This window comes from Hylaeus anthracinus, unplaced genomic scaffold (genome assembly GCF_026225885.1).
Source record: "Hylaeus anthracinus isolate JK02 unplaced genomic scaffold, UHH_iyHylAnth1.0_haploid 12001, whole genome shotgun sequence".
In the NCBI taxonomy this organism is placed as follows: Eukaryota; Metazoa; Arthropoda; class Insecta; order Hymenoptera; family Colletidae; genus Hylaeus; species Hylaeus anthracinus.
Genome location: NW_026534348.1, coordinates 8,435,239 through 8,462,454, shown reverse-complemented (window position 1 = coordinate 8,462,454; position 27,216 = coordinate 8,435,239). Strand labels below are relative to the sequence as shown.

The 27,216-nt window shown below is 44.5% G+C and overlaps 1 protein-coding gene across 3 annotated transcripts in view; it reads right to left on the bottom strand.

Moving 5' to 3' along the window:
- LOC128891351 (uncharacterized) overlaps nt 1-27,216 on the bottom strand; it is a 168,079-nt gene that overhangs the window by 105,417 nt on the left and 35,446 nt on the right. For 2 of the 3 annotated variants that reach the window (XM_054150788.1, XM_054150790.1), the window contains exon 1: nt 26,020-26,652. The exons of the other annotated variant lie outside the window; for it this stretch is intronic. The gene's annotated coding sequence lies outside the window, so the exon portion shown is untranslated. Of the gene's footprint in view, nt 1-26,019; nt 26,653-27,216 lie in introns of those variants that run through there. 3 annotated transcript variants of the gene reach the window in all.

Sequence of the window (27,216 nt, the reverse complement as noted above, 5' to 3'; positions counted from 1 at the left end):
CAACAACAACAACAACAACAACAACAACAACAACAACAACAACAACATAAGTAATAATAATCGTCTTTTAAAAGGTGATTTTTGTTAACAAACGAATCGATGCTTATTCGGTAAATCGTTAACCGTGCGGCCCGCATAAATAGAAGAATTTGTGACCGTATGGGAACGCAAGGCCATAAATTCAATGGGACAGCACGTCGAGAATCTTTCTGCTCGTTTATCCTGCTCGCCATTTTTATTGTTACCGGGCTCGTCCTCGTAATCAGTTTACGTTGAATCGAGCAACGAAACTCTGGGAACACGCGATGCGTCCCAGTGGTCCGGAGAATAGAGGTTGGAAAGCCGTTGGGGAGCGAGACGGAAGAGAACGTTCGACGGAATCGCGAGAGAATTTCCAATTCGACGTTACAGTCGAGCAAGTTAAAGCCATTAGCGTGTATTTCGTCCAGCCTCGATACAACACCATGCGTCGCGTCGCGATCAAAGGAAACGATTGCCGCTAAAAATTTGCTGAAAATTACTGGTCATTTCAAACCTGGTAAAATGGGCCAATTTAACATGTTAGCAACGACGACCGACCGTCACCTTAGATGAAAAATTTGTACAAGAAACGTGAACGGTCGACGGCGACACTGTTGGCATCCACACCGACCTTCCGTCGGCGTCGTCCGATCGGCTGTTTGGACGAATTTCAATCTTCTGCTCTTTTTTACAATAACGTCGTGAAGCCAACGCAGCGATAAATAGGGAAAATCGAAGAGGAAGAAGTTGATCGGAACAAGCATGGGCGAACGGTTTTTTGCAGCTGCGATCAATCGTAACGCAACACCCCAACGGTCAACGATACTCCGGAGTGCCGTTAACCTGCTAAATTTCGTTCTCTTTCGCGCAACGGGCTTTGCTCGGAAAAAAAGGGAATTCGCCGGAGCCACCAAAGTATCGAAAAACGAGAAACGAAAAAACGAAAAAAGAAACTTTCCAACGGAACTCGAGAACTAGAGGGACCGAAGTGCCTCGCCTTCGGTCACCTTCGGCGTCAAAAAACTTGTACAACTTTGGAACACAAAACTTTACCGCTCGCTTTTTCACCGTTTCTACATCGACAGAAATTTCTTTCGTAAGGTTAAACGTAATCGTATTTAAGTTTTCACGAAATTTGTGGCTCGCGTCACCAAATGTTTTCAGACGGAAATACAATTTTCGGTTCTGCTTGTATAAAGGATAAAAACGCGTTTAACGTCGAGCAAGCCGAGGCTGCGTCACAGAAATCGAACAAAGCGAATATTCTGTTCCTTCGGGTTCCCACCGTATCAGCGTGTACTCAATTATAAGCGGTGACGAGATGCGTTGAATCCCAATAGCGCCAAGTTCGAACGTACATCGCGTTGACGGGTGTTCGTCGAACGTGTCTGGTATACAGAAATTCGATCGACCGCGACGCGAGCGTAGCGGTGGCGGTAATCGGATAATGCAATTAAGGGTTACGATTTGTCGTTGCTCCATACGGATATCGACAAACTTGACGCTCAACGAACGACAAGGTTGCACAGAAAGGCTGCGTTACGTACCTGTACGACGCGACCTAGGCGAAGGTTCGCGATTCCTGGTATGTGTCGATTTTATGAAAATTATCGCGATAAGAGGAAGAATCGCGAAACCTTCTTCCGTGGTTCACGCTAATATATCTCACGCTAAACAGAATAAGAAGCGTTCGACGGCATGCACGTTCACTCCCAGCGCTCGCGACCGGTTCGAAAGAAAATTGTCGCGAGTATCGAGAACTCGAAAGTTTCTGGAACTCGATACTCGGTTTCGGTGATAGTCACCGTGTCCGGATGAATCACGAGCCACGTGGGAAATCTTATGGTATACGGAACGCGATGTAGCCAAGTCTTAAACTTTTCTGGCTCGCACTCTTATCGGCCGTTTGCGTCGGAGGAAATCGCCCGATAAACCACTGTCGTCGTTGACTTACGAATATTAGCGGGAGAAAAGTTCGCGAGCTTACGCGTACGTATCGTTAACGTTGGCCAGATACCGAGGCTCGAATTTCATCGTCGTCAATTTCTAACGAGAAATCGGGCGAACCGATATCGATACCGATGCCTATGGCTGAGGTAGGTTTGAAAGGACGAAGGGCGAGACGCGATGCCGCGTCGCGTCGTCTCCAACATCCATCTTCTCCTGACAAGGCAGCAAATTGCTTTCGAGACCATCGAATTAATGCTACCAGACACATCCTGCTGTTGCGTATCGTTTCTCGAAGAAACCGTGCCTGGCGAGTTCCTCTTCGTCGCGTTCAATTTCACGATCACGCGATTACATCGACGTACCTGTACTTTTACATAAACATATCTCGATGATCGTTCACTTTCAGAGTGATAATCGTAGACATCGTAGTCGTTCGTAGCGTAGCTGGTAATTATTCACGAAGATGATAAACGAGTAGTTGATAGTTGTTAGGCAAACACCGCTTTGTTCGCGCGGCACCATCTCCAATGGTGTTCGTAAATATCAATTTGGAGGAATCGAGTCGTAATCGATACTCGAGCACTGAATCGCCCTAAAAGTATCAAAAGTATCCTCGACGCGGAGCAAGTACCTCCTCGATATTTCGACGATTATTTACGATAGAGCGGAGAAAAGAGCGACAACAGAAAGAGAGAGGGAGAGAGAAGCTCGAGGGTGCAGGAAAGGAAAGGAAAGGAAAGGAAAGGGACGGAGTTGGAAAGAAGCGAGGAATCGTTGGAAACGAGGGTTAATCCGAGGCTGAGGAATGCGAAAGATTAATTGTTCCCGTCGACCGACGAACGATCCGTTTCGTTTACGCGAGTTGGCGTCAATTTACCATCGAGAATTATATACGACGAAAGCGACTGAAAAGGAACGAAACGCGACAACGCCGTCGACTGCTTGCCCGAGAGACGAACAATTAACGCCGCGACAAAGGGGTCGAGTGCACTTTTCGTTATTATGCGTCGTAGGCAGAATGCGTTTCCGGGCCCAATGGAAACGAGGACGAGCGACTTAAATGCCGGCACCGACGCCGATGGCGACGCCGACTCCGACGATCGAGAAACAATCGACGTTAAACATCGAGAATCAACTATCCGCTATTTAACGATTTACCCGACCCGAAAGCGATCGATCATATTTATCATCGAAACGATTCAGTCCCATCGCCACCTGTTTCGAGAACGTACGAATAAATACCGTCGCAAAGAATCTTCATCTAGCACATTTGTCTCGATACCTCTAAATATTTCGACGCTTGCTCGTGTACTTGTTTCGGTTATTGCGAATCTGTCCCTCCAATATCGTACACGAACGCATCGCGTCGTGCGTTCAATTTGTTCGTTATCTCAGAAAAGTAATTACAGATCTTATGCTGTATTTAAAATATTTAAAATTGTAAAACTTTATTTAAAGTAGTTTTTTCATTCTACTGTAATATTTCCATTAACGATCCGTTTATATACAGTGAGTGTAAGAAGTATTCGCGCAGGAAGCAGTTTAAAATAAATGGTTCCTGTACGAATACTTGTTACACTGACTGTACGTGTATGTGTGCGTTCTCCATACCTACAACTTTGGAAACATGGAAAAATAAAATCGATCGTTGAAAAATTCCTACGCAGTCTTGTTCGTAAGTGAAAGCCTGAGTACATCGGTCGCGAAACGCGAGAATTCTTTGAGAAGAACAGCTGGAAAAATTGCATTCGAATCATCGATTCATTCGAGAAAAGCGAACACGAACGAACGAGCAACTTAAACTTTTCACGTTTCGCTGGAAACCACGCAGAAAACGAGAAAAGGTACTCGTAACTTAAACGACTTAATTAGCAGGAATAATACTCGACCGTCAAGGGGCTAACCGGAGAGCGAAGAACGAAAGACTTAAAAATTCCTCGATAAAATGGGAACATGGGGTACTTTCATTTACACAGTTTCCCAGCAGATTCGGCCGGATCCGTGAATTTCCGTTAAACGGACAGCTTCGAAACGTAGTCACGCTCGACGATCAAAGGGCCTCAAGATTTTAATTGCTGCCGTTGCGGCCGCCGCTGCTGCTACTGCCGCTGCTACTTCTACTACTACAGGTGAAATCGAGGATTCTCGAGAACCAGGGAAGCCTATTGTCGAGAAAAAGGAGAAACGAAACCGTGAAAAAAAGTGATAATACTTCCATCCTTCTTTTAACACTTTCGCTGCTGGCCGGAACGAAACCGAATACTCAAAACTCGAGAAAAGCTTGCGAAACTTGTTTCGCCAAGATTATTCAGTTTCGACGTTATCCTGTCATAGTACAAGTCGAATCGTTAAGTTGATCGAAGGGCTAAGGGGATATTCTAATTTGAGTTCGACACGACAAGAACTATTTACTCGCGCATTGCGGCTACTCGACCGGTGCGTTGCGCTCGAAAATGTTCCGACCGTCCCCAAGGTTATCAAAGTTTATCCAGAAATACTCGAAAAAATTGTTCATCGCGAAAAGTAACACGGAATTCTGCAGTTGCTCGCCAAAACACAATTTCCATACGAATCGTTCAAAGTTTCCTATGATCGTTGACTCCGTCCGTACGCGAAGCCAACCCGGCTATCAGAACGCGTGGCCACGCGGCCGAACGATTCACCTACTCTATCTTTCTCCCTCTGTTCGCGAAATCCACAAAATGTACCGCTAAATTCAGTTTATTAAATTCATGCTCGACGACGCACGAACACGTACGCTCGCGCCGAAAAGTTAGAATTAATTAAAATCAATTTCGAACTGCGGCGAAAGTTTAAATAATTACGGGAACCGAACGGTGCGCACGTGACGCCACAACCGGATAGGAGTTTCTCTTTTTTTTTTCTTTCTTTTTTTTTTATCTCGTCTCGCCGAAAAACGGCAATTAACGCGGGTCTGGATATTAATTCGAATGTTGCGAATATTCTTACAGTGTCGACGCGGCGCCGGCAGCGAAAGGCTCGCCTCGTTAATCCCATGAATGTTATTTTTGATATATTATGTTCGTATTTCGAGGACCTGCAGAGATAGAATTAGCACGATATTAAAAGTCAAGAATTGATTTTCAATGATATGCGATCGATGAAATTTTTTTCCGATATCTCGCAATTTCTGTTCAAGAGATACTAACTCACACTTTGATCGTTTCATCGCCGAAACAAAAGGTGATTACGTTATTTGTATCTCTTGAACGTATATAATAGATATGTACGTAGGAGTCTAAACGAAAAATAAGGCACGGAGATTCGAGAACCCACGATCCTCGGATCCACAGTCGACCGCTTTACCTGCGCGAAAAACGGCAATTAACGGCAATCTCGTAGCCTACGTTTCGTGTTCTTATTTGACTCCTTGTTGTCGGGTATAGGAGGCGCGGACACTACATGTACGTACATTGTACACATGAATATGTATAGAAGGATATCCTGCTAAACGAGTAAAGCCTATTCAAAAACGGATTTGCATTACTCCGGCCCGCCCCGCCCCGCCACGCGGTTTTCACTAATATCAAATTAATTATCGGAAACATTCCCTCGAATAATAATTACCGTGCATCGAGTTTACCCGCTGCACATCCGTTCGGAACGTTAACGTTGGCGTTCAAAAGTTCAATTTATTTATACATACGAACGAGTATTTCGAAAAGAAGCGCGCTCGATGCGTAAGTATAAGCACGCGCCGACACTAGTGCCATTCAACGTCCGAAGCGGAGCATCGCTAATACGCGCGCGGCAACGACGCCGACGGACAGCTGAAAGGAGTTGGAAAAATGAATGTACGTTCATTAAGAATCTACGCTTCCAGCTAGCGGGAAAATAATCGAATCTGGTTCCAATGAAAGATTAAGTGCCTCTTTGTTGGTTTTGCTACGCGGCTGCAATTACATCTGACAAGCGTCAACGATCTTGATGTTCGGATTTTGGCGCTGCGTGAAACACGTTCGGGCGCGTTATCTCGATTAGATGAATTCATTGGAAATTCGTTCGCTGCTCGAACGTACCAGCATGAAAAGAACGTTTCGAAACGACAGCGTAGCAGCTTTTAAAGACGCGACAATAGATTTCCAGCAACAACAAACGAAACGGTTACGAATTTTGTCGAGTCTATTACAGTATAATATTTATTACGTAAACCGGTAGAATCCAAGTATTCCAAGTAGCAAAGTTGTCCCATTTCTACTCGACATACTTACAAACTTTGAATTTTCATCCAGCACTGCCACCACTCGGAACGCATTGTTTGCGCTACTCCAGGACCAAATTACGAGGTAGACGTGTTCCGCGTCCCCGGGACTGTGATCCCTCGAGAGACGGAAAATTAATCTTACCTTCATCCTCCTGTAATGACAAGAGCAATCGTTGGTTCCATCTTGACAGCTAAACAACTTGAGCAATGCTAGTTAAAAAGAATTCTTCCTATTCCGTGCAAACAGTTTTACTTCGGGTGCGGGAATTTGACCACCTTCCTGATTCATCGATAAAACGACCTTAATACACGGCGTTGATACTAAAATATCCAGCAAATGAAAAATCTCGATGGTCGGTGTATACGTGGTCTCGATTGATAACGGAAGACGCATATGCCGAGGGAAGAAGGGAGAAACAATCGATTCGTCGTAGAGGATAATTTTACCTTTTTTTCGTCAAATAACCAGACCGATACGAAGCAAAGCGTTATCGATTTACGAACGCAAGGCTCGGCTCGCCATAAATACGAATCGGTGCGCAACCTTTCGATATCGGCTACAAATGCGTATTTTATCTGCCGTGGGATTTCAAATGAAAAACAGTCGTCAAGAGCTCATGGGATTACTCGTAAAAGGGTGAACTGTTTCGAACGGGAGAGAACGGCGAACGAGGAACGAATGGGGTTTTCCTTGCGCGCGTGCACTCTCTGTTACTCCGAGGATTCACGAGCGAGAAACTTCGAAGCCAACGAACGTGTGCTCGGAGAACCTTCGATGGAATTAAATTTCCCTCATTTCTGAGTTCTCAGACGAGTTTCCTCGCGTTAGGAACAGAAATTGCGATCGAATTTGTGACACGCAAATACGATTTTCCTACATCTTTTTCAAGATATACCTTTTTAACGACCGGATAAATCGTACATTGTAATTAAAGGCTTGATATTTCTTCACCGTGTCGATAATAATCGTGCTTAAAAGCCTGTACGTAAAATAGGTACGACGAAAATTGAACGACTTGCGACGAAACGAATAACGAAAGGCATAACTCGGAACAAGCCTGTGCGGGTTAAGTATGTACATCCTTGTTCGCAGCAATATAGGTGCCTACATACCTACGTGTACCTAGGTATACATATACCTGTATGTAAGCATCTCGACGCCAACTCTTTCGTGACGCTTCACTTGGTGGGGCGGTTAGCCGTTCTTCAGACCGACTGGTCCGCATCGCAGTCAGACAATCTTCTCCCCGGAGTGGCGGTCAGAGTTCAGACCGTTTACGGATACGTTTATCAAGCTGAAACTGTTCTTAGCTTCTCGGTAGGTTCTCGCGAACTTGTACGATGACTTTTGGGTAAATTTGGCAAAATATTGAGGATACTTCATCGTATATTGGTTTCGTCAAAGATTTCGTTAAAGTCGGCGTTTTACGCTGCAAAGTAGCTTCCTAGCGTTACTTCCTGCCGTGGATGGCCTGGCGGACAATTGTAATATAAATCGTTTCGCATCGAACGAACGATGCATCCTCTCTGCCTCTGTTTCAATCGGTGTCACGTGAAACCCATGAATTCGGGATTTCCTGGTCGAATATCGTTCCCTATTATCGAACTCGATTCGCTGATTCCGATAAAATCGAATCTAGCGATACAAGCTGCCGCGCTAACGCTGACGATGGCCCTGGCCCGTTACCCTTTGGTGCGCGATAGCCGGCGGACCGTGCATAAATTATGTCGTGTCATTCTACTTAACGTATCCGTAGTATTAAACGCGCTTCCGTCGTCGCGTCGGCGACAATCGATGAAAGCTTTTAGGGAAATTGGAATATCTTTTCATTAAACTCGTACGCTTTGCCGGGGCAGAGGGATCTTTAATCCATCTTGGAAATGTCGGATCTATCGAAAATGTCGGGAAATTACGAAGCTTGACGGCTCGTGACCTGAAAGGACGAGCGACGTCAGACGAAGCCAAAGACGAGGACGAAGACGAGGGAGACGGTGTACGAGAAGACGGATGAAAATAATTGTCGATTACAATCAAATATTTATAATGTATCGCAACAAGAAGACAATACGTCGAGGTCAGGAAAGAGCTTGAACTTGGAGAGTGAAAGAATGCGTGGTCTTGCGACGGAAACACGCGATAGAGGACAAGCCAAGTTGCGCTGGAAGCGGGCAAGGCGAAAAGCAATTTGATTCGTACAATATCCAGTCGGCACACACTGGTGGTCCGCGCAATCGTGTCCGGATAGTAGGTACATCGTTTTAGCGTGTTGGCCAGAGCTCGCGAAATATATTGCACTTTCGGGACGAGGTCAGCTGCGACTGTAATTTTAGTACAACATTTATCTCGCGGTAACACCGCGGCTGAGATCTTTATTGAGTCGAATCCAAATATATCGAGTTTAAACGATCGCGTGTACAAAAGCAACCCGATTGTATACAAACCGTGCCATTCGTATCCGTTCGATCTTGCGTCCGACCGTGGAATAATTGCAATCGTTCTACGCGATGGTCGATTCATCGGGTTTTTTCAAAAAACTCGTCCCTTTCCATTCGAGTTCCAAGTCGAAACGCCTAGTAGACACTTTTGCAAGCCTTTGCGCATTTTTCCATAAGGCGATCGAGAAATTCGTAAATTGTTTCGAAAATCAATTTCGATTAATGGAATTTAATGGAATCGATAGACTTTAAGATAGCGACACAATGAGAAACACGACGAGACGCGACGTCGTAAAAGTAGGACACTTTTAATCGGTACGTAGGAAACCGCTTCTTCGCATTAAGACTGGTAAGCTCCATTGTCTACGAGACAGATTTTTTACCTGTCTCGAATGCATCACGATGCAGCGCCATAATTACCACTTTGACGAATCATCGAGCATCGTTCGATTTTCTCTGCCGAGTCTAACCTTCGTCCGACTCTACCCTTCGAATGTTTCACCCCCTCGTACAAGACAATTCGTCGAAATTAATAAAAAAAAAACTTGAACCTAACGTTAGATTCTCGGCTAGCCGAGATGTAGAAATCGAAACATCTTTGTATTTTTAGAGTTTTCGGCCACGGTATACGGTTTTAATCCACGTCGCAAGGAATTCGATACTAGATACACTTAATCGTAACGAGATAATTGTGAAACGTTGTTCGTCGCGAAGCAACAGATCTTGATTCTCTTCTCTCGATGGCATTATCTTAACCTTATTCGAGGAGACGGTTAATTGGATATCGTGGTTCCAAATTTCGCAGCCATAGCGAGAAATTGGTCGGACGAGAGGCGCGGAGAGCTCGGCAACTGGGAACTGTTTTGTAATATGCAATCCGTAAATAGAACAGCCAAGTTGAACGTTCGACGCAACTTTAATCTCCACTTTTGCGTGCTTACGATTCCATTAAAGTGCAAATAGCGATTCATTTAATTATTCCTTGATAACAACCGGCTAAAACGCGCATCCGCGGTCAGAAAACGTATCGAAGCCACAAACTGTGCAAGGCGAAGGGTCGAGTTCCGCAACGGACAGAAATATACGCGCGCATATTTAACGGGAATGCAATATCGCAAACACGTTTTTCAGCTAAATGAAACATCTTCGATCGCTGCGCATCAAGTTAAATTGCTGGCCCGCAGTATCGTCCTCTGCGCTATCTAAAGCGAACGTTAATGTTTTTGCTCTTGCAATTTTTGTTTAAATAATAGAAAATTATAGGTCTCCGACGGACGATATATAACCGGTTAAGCAATATATCGACGCGATTCGGATCAACCTCGAACGATGGATACAAGTCTCGCAAGGATGTTTTCTTTAACGGCGACGATCGAGATGGGGAAGAATCTCTTCTTCCTTCGGCCCTTTTCTCTCTTTCTTTGTCGGTGATTCTAGCCAATAAGAATCAAGAAAACGTTGATGAAACCGCGCGTGAAACGTCTACTTTTATCGTTGTAACGCGTCATTTTCATGCGATGTAGTCACAGATAAGAATGCTTTCAACGATTTTCGCGTTTATCCTGTTGACGAGCGGTGCGTTCAAGGGTGAATTTATGATACCGAATGGTTGCCGTGAGCGTTACCTACCGTTCCTACCTTACTTTCCCGTAATCTTATTAAAGAACAAAGCCGAACACACTCGTTCGTAGTTGAAAGTCCGCAATCGTTAAAAATGGAGCACCGAGATCGATGGAGAGGAAAGCACGTAAAAGAAGAAAAATACTATTTTGTCATGTATTAATAATAATAATAATAATAATAATAATAATAATACTTTAATAATACTTTATTTACGGGCAATTTGCCCTTTAAATCAAGTACAATGTAATAACAATGACAACAAGAAAAACAAAACAATAACGGAGACGATCACGGTGTCTTATAATGTAACGTGTTCAAACTAGGTTGCGCATCTGCAAAATCGCAACGACTGACCTTTTAAATGCTACAGGTGAGTCATGAAAACGATCAACAAACATATCAAGGCTGTTAGACATCGCACATATTCTTGTAACACAATTTTGTTTCGCAATTGAGGTACGATATGGATCAATGTAAAAAATATCGCTAATTAATGTAATACAAGTACGATTAGTGTCGTATTTTTCAACTACGAATCAATATTTTCAATGAGAAATACGCGGTCTTGCCGGTCGTTGCTAAACGCGAAAATCCTACGAGAGATCAATGGCTCCTCCGGCGATGTAAGGTCCATTTGTAAGCTCGGAGACGTTTGCAGAAAATCCTCAAATTTCTTCGTTGCGGAGACGACGACGACGACGATGACACACGATTCGGCTCCGGCCCCATTCGTCTTCATGGTTTCGCAAAGCCAGTAGTTCATTGGCCGTTTCTGCTTGTTCGGCTTTCTCCGATTCCACATTATTCTTCGTTTATGGAAATAATATTGGCGCGCTGGGCCATCTAACGACATCCGATCACGCCTAGGGGTACGCGGAATAAAAATTTCCGTCGGTCCGGGATTTTCACTTGCACGTTAATTAAATCGGAGTTTGGAAAATTGGAAACGCTCGACTACAGGAAAGTGTTTGGAACTTGGCCGTTTCCGTTCGACAGAGATGTAATTCGCGCGCTGCAGCGCTAGCAGCGTTTAAACGACGTTGTCGAGAAATTACCGTTCGTGAAATTCGAAAGAATCCGACTTTATTACACGGAAGAGAATTAAATGCTTCAACGAAGCTATTCGAATTCGCGAGCGGGACGATTTTTTCCTTGCAATAGCATGTAAGAAAAATCGAGACGGATAGGTACGGGTACGAGGATTCCGAATCTTTTTCAATCGGATAGCTGTACGGATCGATAACGTTTCGTCGTGATCCATCCTTTTCCATACAAAAGATTGGTCTCCAGTTTGTTCGCGTTACTTCGCATCCAAGAACGCCACTTTTATTCCACGATTCTCTAACTTACGACACTGGATACCTACGAAATAAGTATTCTGTATTCGTCAGAGAGAGGAAGAGAGAGCAGTTGTCGATTACGTTTGTTAGGATGGGTGGAATTCCAGGTAATAGTACCGGAAGACTAGGCCACGATTGCAAAACGCGAACAGACACGGGAGTATGTAGGATAATCGAGAAAGAGTATTTAAATCAAGCGTGGAGTGTATAGTTGATACGTTACAGCAGTCTCGAGCAAACGAATTCAACCAAGATAAAATTCGTAATGGACGTATCGGAGATACGAGTTTGAGAAGACAGCCACGGCTGGAAACACTCCGGAATCCTTTCTCGTGAATTCGCGACACGTAAACGCCTAGGTTTGCCAACTCGAGCGAAGAACTAATGCGCTTCGAGGAACCAGAATTACGCGCGTGCGTCCATTCGAGGATATTTTAAGTTTAATTAAAACACGAAATCTTTAATCTTCGTCGACAACGATTACAGTGATCGTCGCGAGCGATTCAAGCCGGTCGCATCGAATAATTGCGATCGGTGGAAAAATTATTTCGCAAATTGGACACCGGTCGATCGAACGCGATCCAGGGAAGCTGTTAATCACAAAGGTTCGGAACTCTCCGTGATCGTTCTCTCCCCGCCCTCATTTCTCTATCATTTAATCCCGCTGTTCGAAATTTCTGCTCGTTAAACGACGCGATTCTCGGGACGTTCCCGTTCCCGTTCCCGTTCCCATTCCCGTTCGACCTGCCACCGACAGAAACGAACAACGCTGCTCAACGACCGACTTTTTTACGTTAATGCATTCGCATGCGAAAATAGGAGAAAATGCTTCGGGGTTCTCGAGTGCTCGTGGAACAGCAAAGAAAGTACTTTGTTTTCGAAGCAAATGTGCTGCTGTCCTGGGCATCGCAAGGAACCATTTCAGATGTATTTACATCGAACGCCATCGTACCAGATTAGCCGAATATCACGCGTCCAGTACAAACCATCGATTCGAACGTTGCGTCGGCATCGTATAATTTTCGAATTTCATTTTTCTACCTTGCAACGTATTTTTCCGTTAAAAATTATTCACGCGTTGCTATACATATCGGAACGAAACACATTTATCATTTACCCGCTGTATCGATGAAAAATATTTCGGTATCGATCCTGCGCAAGGTATTTTTAATAACGTATCAGCGGAAAGCTCGCGATAAAAATGTATTCGCCATATCTAGTGTCGTTAATTGTGTAAACCTGCATCGCGCGGAATTTCGGTCGAGCGACGAAAAGCGAAAAGCGAATCGCGTACCGACGATTAAAGAGTTAGTCGTGAAAATTCGTTTTCCAAAAGCGTGGAAAACGGCCGTACCGGCATCGGCATCCAGGGAACGCAATCGCGGTGCCGTCGATTTTTTCCCAGCCTCTTTCAACGATGCGTGTCGCGGTTGCGCGTTTGTCGACAGTTCAAAGACCAACGCGTGCGGTTTCATTCGATGCGCTACAGTCCCGGTCTATCGATTCCACGCCGACGTAAACTCGCTTTGAAATCGACGATGAAATTCGCTCGTTCACGTCGAGCCGCGTATACGTTTAACCCGTTGAGCTAAACATCGTCTCGTCTGGCAGCTGTAGCAAATGGAAATGATCGCTGTAACGATCTGTCACCTGCTACAAAAAAAAAAAAAAAAAAAAAAAAAAAACAGATTATCCATCTCTCGTTAAGTAGAGATTAGACCATCGATCAAGGAATGAGATACTCTACGATCAAGTGAACGAACACAAACTTTAATATACCCTCGAATAAATAGCTATAGCTTCCTTAGGTTTTCGTTGGATCGGTGAAACACGGTCCTTCCTACGTTTCGTAAAACATCTTTCTTCGATGAACGATGTTGGTTTAATTTTATCGCTGGTTTCTCCGACGCGAACGGTTGGGATTTTCGTTTCTCGTATTCGCGAGTTGGATAAATCTACGGAAAAGAAATGGAAGAAACCCCGGGAACCATAAGCGAGCAGCCGAGCATCGAACCGTTACGATCCCCCGAGGTTGGATCGTGTCCAAGGGTGGGCCAGATTCGCAGCGCATAACTTGCACGCTTTCGCAACAAGCATACCGACGCCGACGCCGACGCCGATGCCGACCCCGGGACGGCATAGATCAGCCAACCGTTTCATTGTTCGCCGTCGTGGGCTTAATCGTGCACTCGAGCATCAAAAATACGGGCAATGGAACGATACACTATCGGGGAGAATGTAATTCGCGAGCGGCCAAACGTCGAAACGTCAGACGCATCCTCCCGCGAAAGGATAAACCGCGGCGTTCTATTTCGATTCGCGTTTGCGGCGATTCGAATTTTAAAAACAACCATACGCATTCGGTTTTAGTCGCAATATTTACTTTTACAAAACAAACTGTCGTTCCGCATTCTTGCAGAATTCTTAAATAACACAGCTAATTTATACCGTGCAATGCTAACGTAAAAATGACGTATATTTAATTTTCTGTTATTCTACTTTTAACTACGTCGGAACAATATAACAACAAATTGTCAAGGTACGAGAATACTGAGCTGGAAACGGTAGAAATATCAATGCTAAACTATTATTCACGAGGATTATACATATTATATTTGCGTACAACGAGTAAAGTGATCCTGACGTTCGATTAACTCCTTTGTAGCCACCGTATCGTTTTCGATACACGCCAATTTCGGACAATTAATATTATTGTTGCGTTACCCGCTGAATGTTTTCCAACAATCGTGAAAGCAATCTAAACGATATCACTCGTTGCTCGTTTTGTTCGCGATCATTGTTTGCATTTACAACGAGACAAAACGATGGCCATCAAAACAGAAGTATAATATTCAACGCGTTCAATGTTACGTGAAAAGAATGGAAGAAAATTCGTAAATTTTATTCTCGCGTAGTTGTAGAATCGACCCGTCGGTTTCCGCGAATAAAATATCTTTAATTTGAAAGTCGTTGCACTACTCGTCGGTGAGGTCCGACGTAAAGCTCGAAAAAAAAATGGAGAATTGAAAGACGAAGCGACAGGAAAGGGTAGAGATTTATTTAAGAATTGCATCGATTGCAAGATTAGAAGGAACGAACACGCTAAAGGCTGGTACACGTAAATCTAGACGCGTCGACGCAATTATAATTACGGGCAGCCGATCCGACGCCGACGTCGACGTCGACGCCATGTGGCCGAGGAAAAAGGGGCAAGTAGATAAAACCCGTTTCGGGTCGGACGCTCTCGAAGCCTCGATCAAAGGACCGGAAAGACGTTCCCTCTTTCATCAAACACCGGGTAACTTTCCAATTACGTCTCTGTGTTCTCGAGTCGATGGCGAGGCTGGTGGCTTTCGATCGACGAATACCATCGACCGGACAACACAAAGACGAGACTCGCGCGTCCACGATATGAACGAATTTATCCAACCAGCCAGAAACGCGTTATTAAAGCGGCGATCGATTTACTTTGCTGAAATCTTCGAAAATGATAATTTTACCGTGAATCTGCTCGCAACGCTACGTATACGACCAGTGCGAGTGTTCTTGTAGTCTGGTGAAAACTCTGGAAATCATGGCACACCGCGGATCGCAATTAAACGGCCGGTATCCCATTTCCATCGGAAAAGAATTCCAACAGTCGGGAATGACCTACGTTTTAAGGTAAAAATATTTATTTACGAAAGATATTCGGCTAATTTAATCCGTAGCAAGGACCATCGAGTTATACGTTAAATCTCACTTGAGCAATCGTCGCGGCCGCGGCGTCGGCTACCTTCGAGTCGAGAGTAATCATCCTTTTCAACGATATAAATTACAAATTTAAAATATATCTCTTTTTTCAGTTATCGTCCAAGTTACGATAGAAATAAATCAAAACACCCGACGGAATACAATTTTTCGATACACTTTCGACTTGTCTAACGAGAGTAATTTGCAACAAGAGGCTCGTTTCGGCTCGTCCCGTACCCTTCGATGAAATATAGAATTTGCGTTCGTAAACCGCGACGCGGTCATGGATTCTGCAGTTTTCGAGTACCCGGTTGAAAATGCTCGATGCGGTGAAACAATTTATCACTCGACACAATGAATTCGTACACAGCATTGAAATCGTAACGTACACGCACGCGAATCGTCATCAATCTACCGTTCGTCCAATTATTTTGTTTTCATTGTGCGAATTCATGATTTATAGAACGACATTTTGATCGGTCGAGCTCGACTGATAAAGCAAAGATCACCGCAACAATCGCGGCTTCCTCGGATTCACGCTAAACGAGATCATTGTGAATTGCGATCGGAAAACTATTAAAACGATCCTGCAGAAATCGTTTGCCGAGCGACGAGACGCGGTTCGCTCAAAACATTTTGAGAACTTTAGAGGGAATCGCGGCGCCGTAGAAACCAATTGCGTTCGATCGATCCTTCGATCGATCCTTCGATCGGTCCTTCGATCGTCCGCAACGGTCGTGCAATTTCGCGACGGTTTCGTCGAGTTTCTTCTCGAGGGGTAAATTTAACCTACGGAAAGCGACGAAAGAGGATCATTACGACAACGAAATTCCAACAAAATAATTTTGTTTAAATCGACGGTTTCTTTTAACGGAATAAAGAGCCGAGGAGACAGATTGAAAAACGTTGGTTAACGACGCACGCGCGCGATACACGAAGCACGAATTGCCGTGTACGATTATAGGACTAGTCGAGAAGCTAGTCGAGATATCCGCCTCTCGAACGTGTTGCGAGGCTACGTGACTCCAACTTCCATTAGTCTTATCGGGACGTCGCGACGCGTACCACCGCCGCGAGGCCGAACTTGCTAGACCTAAATCGCGTCGGGGCAACTGCAGATCAGAAGTTGACGCGCGCTCGAGTTTGAAATCGGCTTGCATTAATATAACCAAGATAATACTGTGCCTAGGCAGACTCGAGTTTCCCAAGAGTTGGCAGAAAATCGTGAGTTCACGCTCGAACGAAGATATCGAAATATCCCCTCGCTCGGCTTACCGGAAATGATATGCGCGCCCGAATAGACGAATTCTGTCGCGGAGATACGAATACATTGAAATTATTCAAACGTTAAATATTCTGTTCGCAACCCGTTCGCCTTTTTGCTCACCGCGCAAGATTGGTTTTCGCGTTTAACCGGCGCGGGCGCGACGAGTCATCCTATCAGCTGCTCCACTCTTTCGAGAAACTGGCTGATCGGTTGCTTTGCTAAAAATCACGTTGCGATCGATGCGAGATTTACTTTCGGCCCGAAACCAGTTTATCGCTCTGGATAATATTAATCTTCGAAGAGTACGTGAACCTGCCACCGAACTTTCTCGAATAGACTTACGTCGGAATGACGCAACAACGTCTACTTAACGCGACAAACAACCAGAAAGAGTCTCGTTGTACGCAAACTGGAAACTTAACACTGGGTAAACATTTTTAAATACGCGAGCAAGTAACGCAAGAAAGAAGAGCCAGCCTCGCCGAGTCTCGTTAAGGGCCGAGTCACGGAATTCGAAAGAAGAAACAAACATTTTTTGAAGACTTTTGACGAAGACTTAAGACCATATATATATATATATATAAACGTAACGTTTAACGTGCGTTAGACGGTTAAAATTGCGAGGTTTGCTAGCTCTTTAAACGTTTCGCGAACCAGGTCGCGTCGTCGTCGGTTCCTGAAGTTGCGCGCACGACACAACGGCGATGGTTTGACGCGGTTGTGTCGTCCTTTAAGAGAACAGCTTCCTGGAGTTTCGAATTAACGGAATTTATATCGTTGATGTCGCGCTATGCGAACCAACTGAAATTGAACCGACTTTACGAGGAAATGAAAACCAAGTTTTCCACGAGGCGTTAATACGAACGGATGAACTGTCGCGAAGCTCCTTTTGTTAATACCAAAGCTAATAATGCCGCGGAAGGGTAACCGTTGTTCGACCGAAGGAAATTCGTCTTTCTACCCGCCATGGGTCGGTCAATATTTGCCGTAGACTCGTCGACGAGTAAGAGTCCCTCCCAAATTATTATCGGGATCCAAAGGAAATGAGAAACCACGCTCGTGACAACGAAAATACCTTGTCCATTTGGACAACCGTTCGCGAAAACGTCCTCTTTCGAACGTTATTCGCCTAATGGAGTTCGAGATCTAACCAACTACTGCCCAACTACGCTAGTCGATAACTGGAACTTGGAATCGTGTAACGAGGATACAGATGTCCTAAGGAGACCGTGAGTGCTACGTAATCCGTGCTCCGCTATTCCAGGGATCTCTCGTGTGCCGCGCCGGCCAGGTTGAAATTGAAGGAACTATACTTAACTAACGGTAATATATTATAATTAACCGATATTCGAGTAACTATCGCAAACCGAACTAGCGCCAAGTCGGTAACTCGAACTAATTTTAGTACGCAAACTTGCGTCGCCCGACATGGCGTAGTACCGTTCGAAGACCCAAGATTTACTCTGCAAGTATGCCAAGGTGTAATTATAATATTCGAGCCAACCAACAATCCAATTCAAGTTACAAACCAACGTCATCGATTGCTTCGTTTATCAATTTTCAATTTCTTCGGGGAGCTTTAATTTTCGTCAACTATTTCTTCGAGGTTACAATTGGAATATTTCTTCTGAAATTCTCGAATCGATTTTACGGGAATTCTTTTATTCGTGGTTGAAATTAATAGGTATCTTGGTCGAATGGTATCGAAACTCCTTCCGACTATTAGCAGGTAACAGGTACCGAATAAATCACCGAAGCGGTTACTTGGACGATTAGAACGTAGCACGAACGGGGTTCCATCGCACGAAACGAACCCGGCAATCTCCATTCTCCGACAGAACCAAGCAGACCTTGAATGGAGCTTTCTTTTTTTTTTGTTCATTTGCCGAGAACCGAAACATTGCGAAATCTCTCTCACGGCGTACAAAACATTCCCCAAGATTATTTACGTGCAAGCCCGCCGGGAATTTTTAATTTCTCACCGTCTGCCATTAGATTCCCATCTGTCTCTCTAATCCTAATCTACCTGGATGCCGCTCAACCGTTCTCATTCGTACGAAATTGTGGTCGGTCGCACGAGAATGCTTTGCGGTGACGGTTTTATAAATGAATCGAGACAATTTAATGGAACAATAGAACGCAAAGAGACAGATGTGAATTCTCTCAGCTTTCTAAGAAACATGCGCGGATGAAATTTGGAACGTCTCGATGTCGAATGGGCCAAGGTGAGAGAGGAGAGAAAGTCTGTGTCTGTATTCAACGATAGCATTCGTCGGACATAATCCCAAAGACGTTCGGTTCGGCGCATCGAGAGCGAAGCGAAAGGAGACCGCTGAGAAGGAAAAGTCTCACCGCGGTTAAGGAGCAAAGTTTCCCTGGCCTTAGAGTACTCGAGGGTGCACTGACCGTGGAGTAAAGGCGGTGACGGAAACTGTAAAATGAAGGTCTAAGTAGCGGAGAAGCTTAAACCGCCACATGTGCGGGTATTCCGAGAACCATGTGGCCGCGAGGGGCTGGAGAAGTAATCCGGACTACCATTTGCAGCCACGAAAACTAAGTACGTGGAGCGAATTATTATCAGACCGCGGAACGAGCTTCGAGGTACCGCCGAGTCAAGACTATCAGCCTCTCTCTTTGCCACGACTCGGAACTATTCGCGGGCTGGTTCCCGTGAATTCAACTGGTTCGTCCCGCTTTTTCGACTCGTTTCCCTTCAAAGGGCTTTGAATCTCTCCTTCTTGCGTTCACCTTAAATTAAATTCGCGAGCGAGAAGTTTGACAATCGTTTAGGAAAGAGACGCGGGCGTGTTCCGCTCGCATAACGTTGAGCCGCGAGAAATGGAAATTCATCGCGATTAACGATTCACGAGCGGTACAAATTTCGCGAGGTCTTGCATCCGTTCGATCGTATCGGTGGTTAAGTACGAGACGATTCGTACAAATTCCACGTTTCGCGACTTTGCGAACGAAGGCACGCGTCGACTCCCTGCGATAGCGTCGGTTATTTAGGACTTTATCAAGGAGTTTATGCGCAAAACGTGCCGGAATCCAGTCAAGTGGATGAACGTGTACTTCGTCAGGAATTTCTCGGCACCAAGACAAATTCCCGGTACGAGCTAGATTTGAAGTAGAAACTCTCGCCACTTGGCGCACGGCATGTAACTCGTCCAGCGACCGTAGCGGTTCGTTACAATGGCGACGTGTCGGGGTTGAATGCGGCCCATTTTTTCTTAGTCTTTGCATCGAAACCGGATGACTTTATTCTTGGCGCCAATCCGAGCGATTCGTCGTTGATCAAAAAATTTCGCTCGAGCCATAAATAACGCCAACTCGTCCTGTAACGATCGTTCCCGACGTTGGCATGATTAGTTTTGCATGAAGCGGACAGTAAACTTTCATTCCCGTGCTTCGGTATTCCATCGGAAATTCGGTCAAAGTTCGGAGTGACCGCAAATACCGAACCCTAGTGCCGCAACATTTACGAACTTCCAAACTCGAGACGTTACGTTGCGTTCATTTTTGTAAAGTTAAGGGACGATGTTCGAGCCAAGTATGTCACCGTACGCCGCGCGCCGCTCGCGCTCTCGAGTCTTGGAACACCTGCTGCTTTTAGCAAGAACAAAACTCTGCGACTTGACGTAAATTAGCAATTTTAAATACGATCAAACGCGTTGAAAGATTTCAACGGTATTTAGCTGAATTCTATCGATGCAAGTCTGCGTCGTAAAGGTTTCGACGGGGAATCTAGGTACTCGTATATTGAAGGCCGGCGCAAGGCAGGTTCAGCGAATTCAGAAAATTACCCAATTAAAAGGCACCGATTTTGATTAACTTTTTCCAGAACGACGATACCATTGACAGATGGATTTTCTTAGTAGCGATGCTTCAGTTTAAAGGAGTGACAAAAATGATCAAAGTGTTATTATTTAATATTCGTCTTACAAAAAATATATAACATGTAACAGAATTTGTAAGTAAATAATTTCTCGTTGTAAAATTTAAGTGTAGGATTTGAATGTGAATTCAGGCTCCGCGAAAGGTCACGCCGGCTCTGGATATATCGTACCTGTATCACCGTGACAACGTTGTCCGCGGAAACTTTTCTCTCCGTTACGGCGCGATACGATAAGCGAACGTATACCGTTTCTTTTCTCGGGAGCATCGCGTATCCCGAGAAGGGTGAATAAACTTGAATGATATCACGCGATCCAACAAAGCTCGCCAGGGTTACGTAGCTAAGTAAGAGTACACGCGTCTCGAAGCCCGGGTATTCTTTTCGCATTCCTCCGAGAAAGAACCGAGTCCTTATAAATACCGTCCAAGAAGTTTCTGGCCGGCTTTATAAGAACACGGGAAATGATAGCGCACACGCGCTCGAAATGTGCAGCTCGTTGGTAAGAAATACGCGGCGATAAATCCCGAGCGTGACCCCCAACGACTGGCTTTCCCGCAGCGTTTTGGTCTGGTTGCGCGCTGTAGCTACCAGCTACCTCGGCCACCGCTGAGAACCGAAATATTACCTTGTTTCCGCCGAGAAGAATAACCGCGGACAACCTTATGACAGATAAACTGCCATCGACGATCGTCCTCGAAACGGTCTGGGTCTGCGCTCCCTTTCCATCACGCGATTCGATTTGGCAAAAATAAAAAAAAAAACGGTCAACCGTATACAATGCGATACCAGTCATTGGAGTACTATTCACGATTCAAATATTCAATTGTGTCGTCTTTCCACTCTCGTTGGGTATGTGTCCTTTGCATACAACTCGTACACACGAGACTGCTGAAACTGAAACTGAAACTTCGAGTGTACTTGGTATTATACGAATGATATTTAATTGTATTTAGCGGTTGACGATTCGAGTGTTGTTCCACGAGTAGAAGATTTCATTAAATTCGTTCACCACTTCTACTTCCCCCGATTATCGTTTGCGTTTCTACTGCTTCCGCGGTGTTTCCATATTCGTATTTATAGTACGTACAAACGTTAACACCGAAACTCGAACTCTGTTTGGGACTAAGTGCATAAAAAGAGACGTCTATCGTTCGTAGAGACGCGTATTCTGTCCCAACGAGCGAAGACAGAAGATAACATGGAAAATAAACGTCGTCTTAGATGGAAAGGCATCGTTTGAAAATTCCAGACGCAACGACGCGGCGCGGACGGAGTCATCGACAGCGTTAATTGTAAAAAAACTGGTCGAAACGTTTTTCGAAACGCCTCGATGATCTGTTGTTATGAAACTCGTCCGAGACTCGAGAAGAGCAACGGGTTACGAATCCGCTACGTTACCGAAGTACGCGTGCACGGATCGGATTAAAATCGAATATTGATTTCGTCCGTGTGTTGTGTCAGCCTCGGACCGTTAATGAAACAATAATAAGCGTACGCGGGGTGCTCGTATTGCTCGCGCATACTATACGACGAAATTACACAGAGGTTGTGAATGTAGTAATTAATGTTCGATAATGGCCAACGACACTTGAAATTATATTCCTGCGAGTTTTAGCCACTCGGTGACAATATTTGCGTCAACTTGTTCGCACGTATCACTCTACGCGCTTATCCTTTTCGTTTCCTATCCCATTATATTTGCAACTATCCATCGGCATCGGTCGATCGAACGATTCAACGGCTATCCTTCTCTCTTGCCTTGCCAATTGTTTAGTTTTCTATGAAACACGCGTGTCGGACTAGGACTAGAACCGAGAATGCTTCGTCGCGGAGATAGAACGAGGAGGAGCCCTTTCGATATCGAAAGAATAATGCTAGCTCGAAATCCAGAGCTGGTGCGCGGATGCGTTTGTCACAGATACTTGGCCCGGTCGTAAAAACTCCCGCTACCTTTTCGATACTCGTATATTCTGGAAGAACGAAATGTTTCAACGAAATATGTACCTCGTACGTGACGCGTGTTTCGAGTCGCCAGAAATCTGCCAGCTTACCCCGTCAATCCTAAATATGCGGAACGCGTAAGGATAGACCGTAAGTACGTGCTCCGCCGAATTTACGATTGTAAGCGTTTCATATATACGATTTTCGAAACGATCGTCGCGTGTATCGATCGTCGTTCGATCGCTCCGTTGGAAAATACGTACAAATACAACGATACGGATAAAGTTCGCAGACTTTACCGACCATGAGTCCCGATGAAAATGGAACACGGTCCAATTTAGCCGCTTCGTAATATCGAACGATACTCGAGGAAATTGTTGGGGGGATGGGTACAAAGAGGACGATATACATGCGGCAACAAAAGAAATGGGAACACACCAAACTATCTCCGTTCCGTATGGTTGAGTGAAAGAAACTCTTGGAGATAAAATGAAATGATCGTTAATGGTACCGCATTAAATGTCACGTGAAGGTCAACATATTGAACCTCGATGGATTCATTTTTTCATAAGCTATTAGACTGTTGTAGTGAAAATATCCAGTCTCTGTCGTATGCATAGCTGTAACTATACGCATAGCGTGTCTGACATTATCTCATTCTCCTTCAGCCGTACGACACGCGTAGCGTGTCTGACCATATTATCCCATTTTCCTTCAGTCCATTGCACGACCGCGGCGCGTAGTGCATGGGATTTTTGTTTCTTTTTAATTATTTAACCATGTTCCGGGACTCCGACCGTTCTGAAACTTTTACATGTGTCAGCTAAATAACCGATCATCATTCCTGATTTTCTTCATATGTGTCACTCCCAGGATTCTTTGCAATTACCACACGGAAAAAAACAAAAGAAATGGGAACACACCGAACTTATCTCCGTTCCGTATGGTTGAGTGAAAAAACTCTTGGAGATAAGATGAAATGATCGTTAATGATATCGCCAACTTATCATGACCATCAAATAATCGGTATGCGATTTTCGATTTACCCTCGAGCTCTCGAGTCGCTCGCGGTGCGTTCAACGTTCGATATCCTATATTCAATGTTTGATTCGATGTTGATGTTGTTTGGAAAAAAAAGTTCCCAGCAATCTTCGGAGTAACCGTGGTAAATCGCGCGGGAACTCGAAGGAATGGAAAGTGGAATGTTGAAATCCAAACAGAATCGAAAGCTCTAGTTGCTCTAGTCTATCCCGCTTTTACGGTGCTTCGCTTTACTTTCAATTTAATTAGTCGAGCAAAAGTCGCCGGGTAAACTTCCGGCCATGCTATTTCGAGGCTAGGGCCAACGGAAAGAGGAAGAAAAACCCCAAACAAACCTTTCGGCGAAACTCGAAGCTAACTTTTTTGCGCAACGACGAGGAGCGACGCAACTTTTTATTACGTTTACCTCCGATGCAACTTTGTTTCTGTACACGCGAGGATAGTTTGTCCACTTTTGCGAATTCCACGCAAATTCGTTCGATTCTTTCAAGTACTAGAAAAAAATAATGCTAGAAAAAAGAATTTTCCAGGATTTCTATAAAGAAGGTATTTGAAAAACACTGTACGAAAATCGACCTATTTTTGCACCGTTTGCGTCCTGTACATTTTTATATTATAAAATTTGTTCCAAATCTGTGGAATCGCCACGTGGCAAACCTTCCTCTTTAAAAAGTTCTGTCCTATTTTTGTTTCAGACGTGCCGATCCGAAGATTGTTTGTCCGTCATGGGAACACCTTTTTATCGAGGGCTCGACTTCGTCGCCCTCTGAAAATTGGAAAAAAAAACACTGGACGATGTAAATCATTTTTTTCCCATTCTATAAGAATGGTATTATGTCGTAGAAAAATTTTTAATTTTATTATCTAATAAGAAGCTAAAAAAACGTTTTCGAAAATAAGCTTGTTTTTCGCTCTCTAGACTAGAAACCTACCTTCGACATTATCGGATAGAATCGAGTTTTAATCTGTCAAGTTAATCATTAGTCTAGAATTCGTTCTCGGCAACGACAGTTCGCGCTGCTCCTGTAGCCGCACCCGTGCTTGCCAACCGTTAACATTCGAATCCAAAAAAGAACTTACTTCAACCCGAGTATCTTTCTTAAACTTTACCCAGCAGGTGATCATTTTGTCTTGCGGTGAAAAGGATCGAATGGCTTTCAATCGAATTTCTTTATCCGGGGCATATATACACAAAGGGATGAATCGGACGTTCCTTTGTTAGTATTCACGAGTGATTCGCTAATTAAGCTCCTCGAATCTCGCTCGATATTGCAAGTAAACGAAAAGAGACTTGGCGAGCGAAAAAACACTCTCTCCTTGTTCGAATGTAATTTAAAAAGTTAGCCGTTCCCGTTTCCGTAAAAACGCGTTTCATATTTAGATATTCTCCTTATAAATTCGTTCACTATTCACTGCTGTTATCTTCAAACGGATAATAGTGGCTTTGGTTTAGGCACGTCGCTGTTATACTCGATAAGCAATAATGGAATTTGTACTTTTACAAGAATCGCTATTATGGAACAGACGAGTGTTCGTTACGGTACATTAAGAGATGTGCATCTGCCGTTACGGCAGCCACGGTACATACTCGAATTCAATTGTCGTGAATTTCTAAGCACGTCCGTTACTTTGAAACGAAGGGCTTACAACAGAAATAATTTTACGTGCAGATATCGCGATCGCTGTTCGTGAAACGGAATCTCAGAAAATCTCACGGTCGCGTAATTGCCAAAGAAAAATAATTTCACGCGACAGAGAATTAACCGCATCCGTGTTCCGAGTTTGATGCAATTGCTTAACGTAACGAATTATTTCGATTATTTCGGAAACGACGAACAATGACATTTCTCGTGACATTTACGGAGAAATCCGGATCGGACCGAGTAGCTATTTCTTCGAGAAATTTGATTAAAGTAACGCGCGTCGTTTCACTTTATTAGAAATGTCAAATTAAGCCGAGGAGCTAGGTGACGATACGGTTACGGAATCGATTACCGTAACGTTCATCGTAGCGCGGTTACTCCAAATTCTAACTCCCAACCATCTTACCGCGTACAGACGTGTTGAACCTTGATAGTCCACGTGAACCAGAGCTCGAAAATTGGGCTCGTGGGATTACACATTTGGCGAAATCATGGATCCGAGTACACGCGTGTTGTAGAATATTTTATTCGCATTGCGAATCCAAAATTCCAACGTACATCGGTACTGATAGCAACGATAACAACATGAACAAGAAACGATTCTATTGGCGTAAAAGGTTCAATTGCATAAATACTCGTTTATCAAAATACAGAATACACTTTTCAAGACAAAACAAACATAATTGCGCAAATTAAACTGATAATATATTAAAATTAAATATGAAACTACGGCCGTGGCCGTTGTCTAGTTTTTCGATCGACGAATATGTTTTCAAATCGATAAATAAAAATTCGATCGATTATTAATACGTAAGTATGGGTAAATTAGACGAACGATGGTCGATTCCTATGGATATCCGGTAAGAGACAAATCTACTATACCAATCTAGTTTCGGATACGTTACCTTTCGGACACTTGTGCGCGTACCTCCTCGAAACAAGACGAAACTGGACAGCTCGTTTTGACAGTATACGAGAAACGGAAAACGTCCCGAATAGCCAGTTTACATAAGGATATCGGTTCACGCACCAACGAAACACTTGAATCTCTCGCGCTCGACTCCAAGTTATCGGTTTTGTAACATGAATCGATCGTATCGATCTGTTACGAGATTACTTCGGTCGATAGATCGATGCACCGTTGGCGACTGCGAGTGTCAGATTTTCAATTTCGTCGATCCGTCACCGAACCTGACCGATTTCGTGCTCACGGTCATTCGGTCCACTCGGACCTCTATCGTCGATCCCTAGATCCTTCGTTACACGTAAAAACGTCTTCTTCGACGCGATCACTGTTTCGATAAATTTGTCTCAACGTCTCGATGCAAAGCTACCGGTCGATCGTTGCACCACTTTTATCCAATTTTCGATGACAGGACCGTCGATGGAAACCATCGAGTAAGTTCCGTTAATTTCGCAGGACAGCACCGAATTTTCCATGAACCACTGTTTAAACGGTTACGTTAATCGAAAATGTCTCCCTGCAAGCAGAGAGAAAAAGAGAGGAACACCCACCTGAAAACCGTGCGCGCCGAGGATCGGGCGGTGACTGAAACCACCATCCCGACTCGCTCGCTATCACCTCCTCCCTTTTTCGCTTCAAACCTCCCTCCAACGCTCGCGGTGGTCTTCTCTCTCCATCTTTGTCTTCCTCTCTCGCTCTCTCTACCGCTACCTCACCCACTCGCTCTCCCACTACCTCTACCTCTACCTATTCCCCTCCCGGCGCCGCGACGAGATACCAAATTTTCTTTTTCTAGTCGCCCCTTCCTTCGTCTCCTTGTCATTTTCGGTTTCCGTCTTGCTCGACGTTACTATCTCCGTTGTTCTCGGACCTCCTCGATTCCTCCAACGAGTTCACCAATATATCTATTTCTCTCCATCTTGGTTACCCTTATCAGTTCCTCCGTCTTCCTCGCCCTTATTCTTCTTCCCCTGCGTCCGTCTTCGTCCAAACCGTGGTTCGCTCGTATCTGTCCTTCGCGATCGTAGAAATTGCATCTTTGTTCGCGACGAGGGTTGCATCCACCCACGCTCGTGTCTCTTCCCGTATCGCACGTGTGCGTATCTGGCGTCTCTGTTCCTCTCTGTGTGCACGCGCA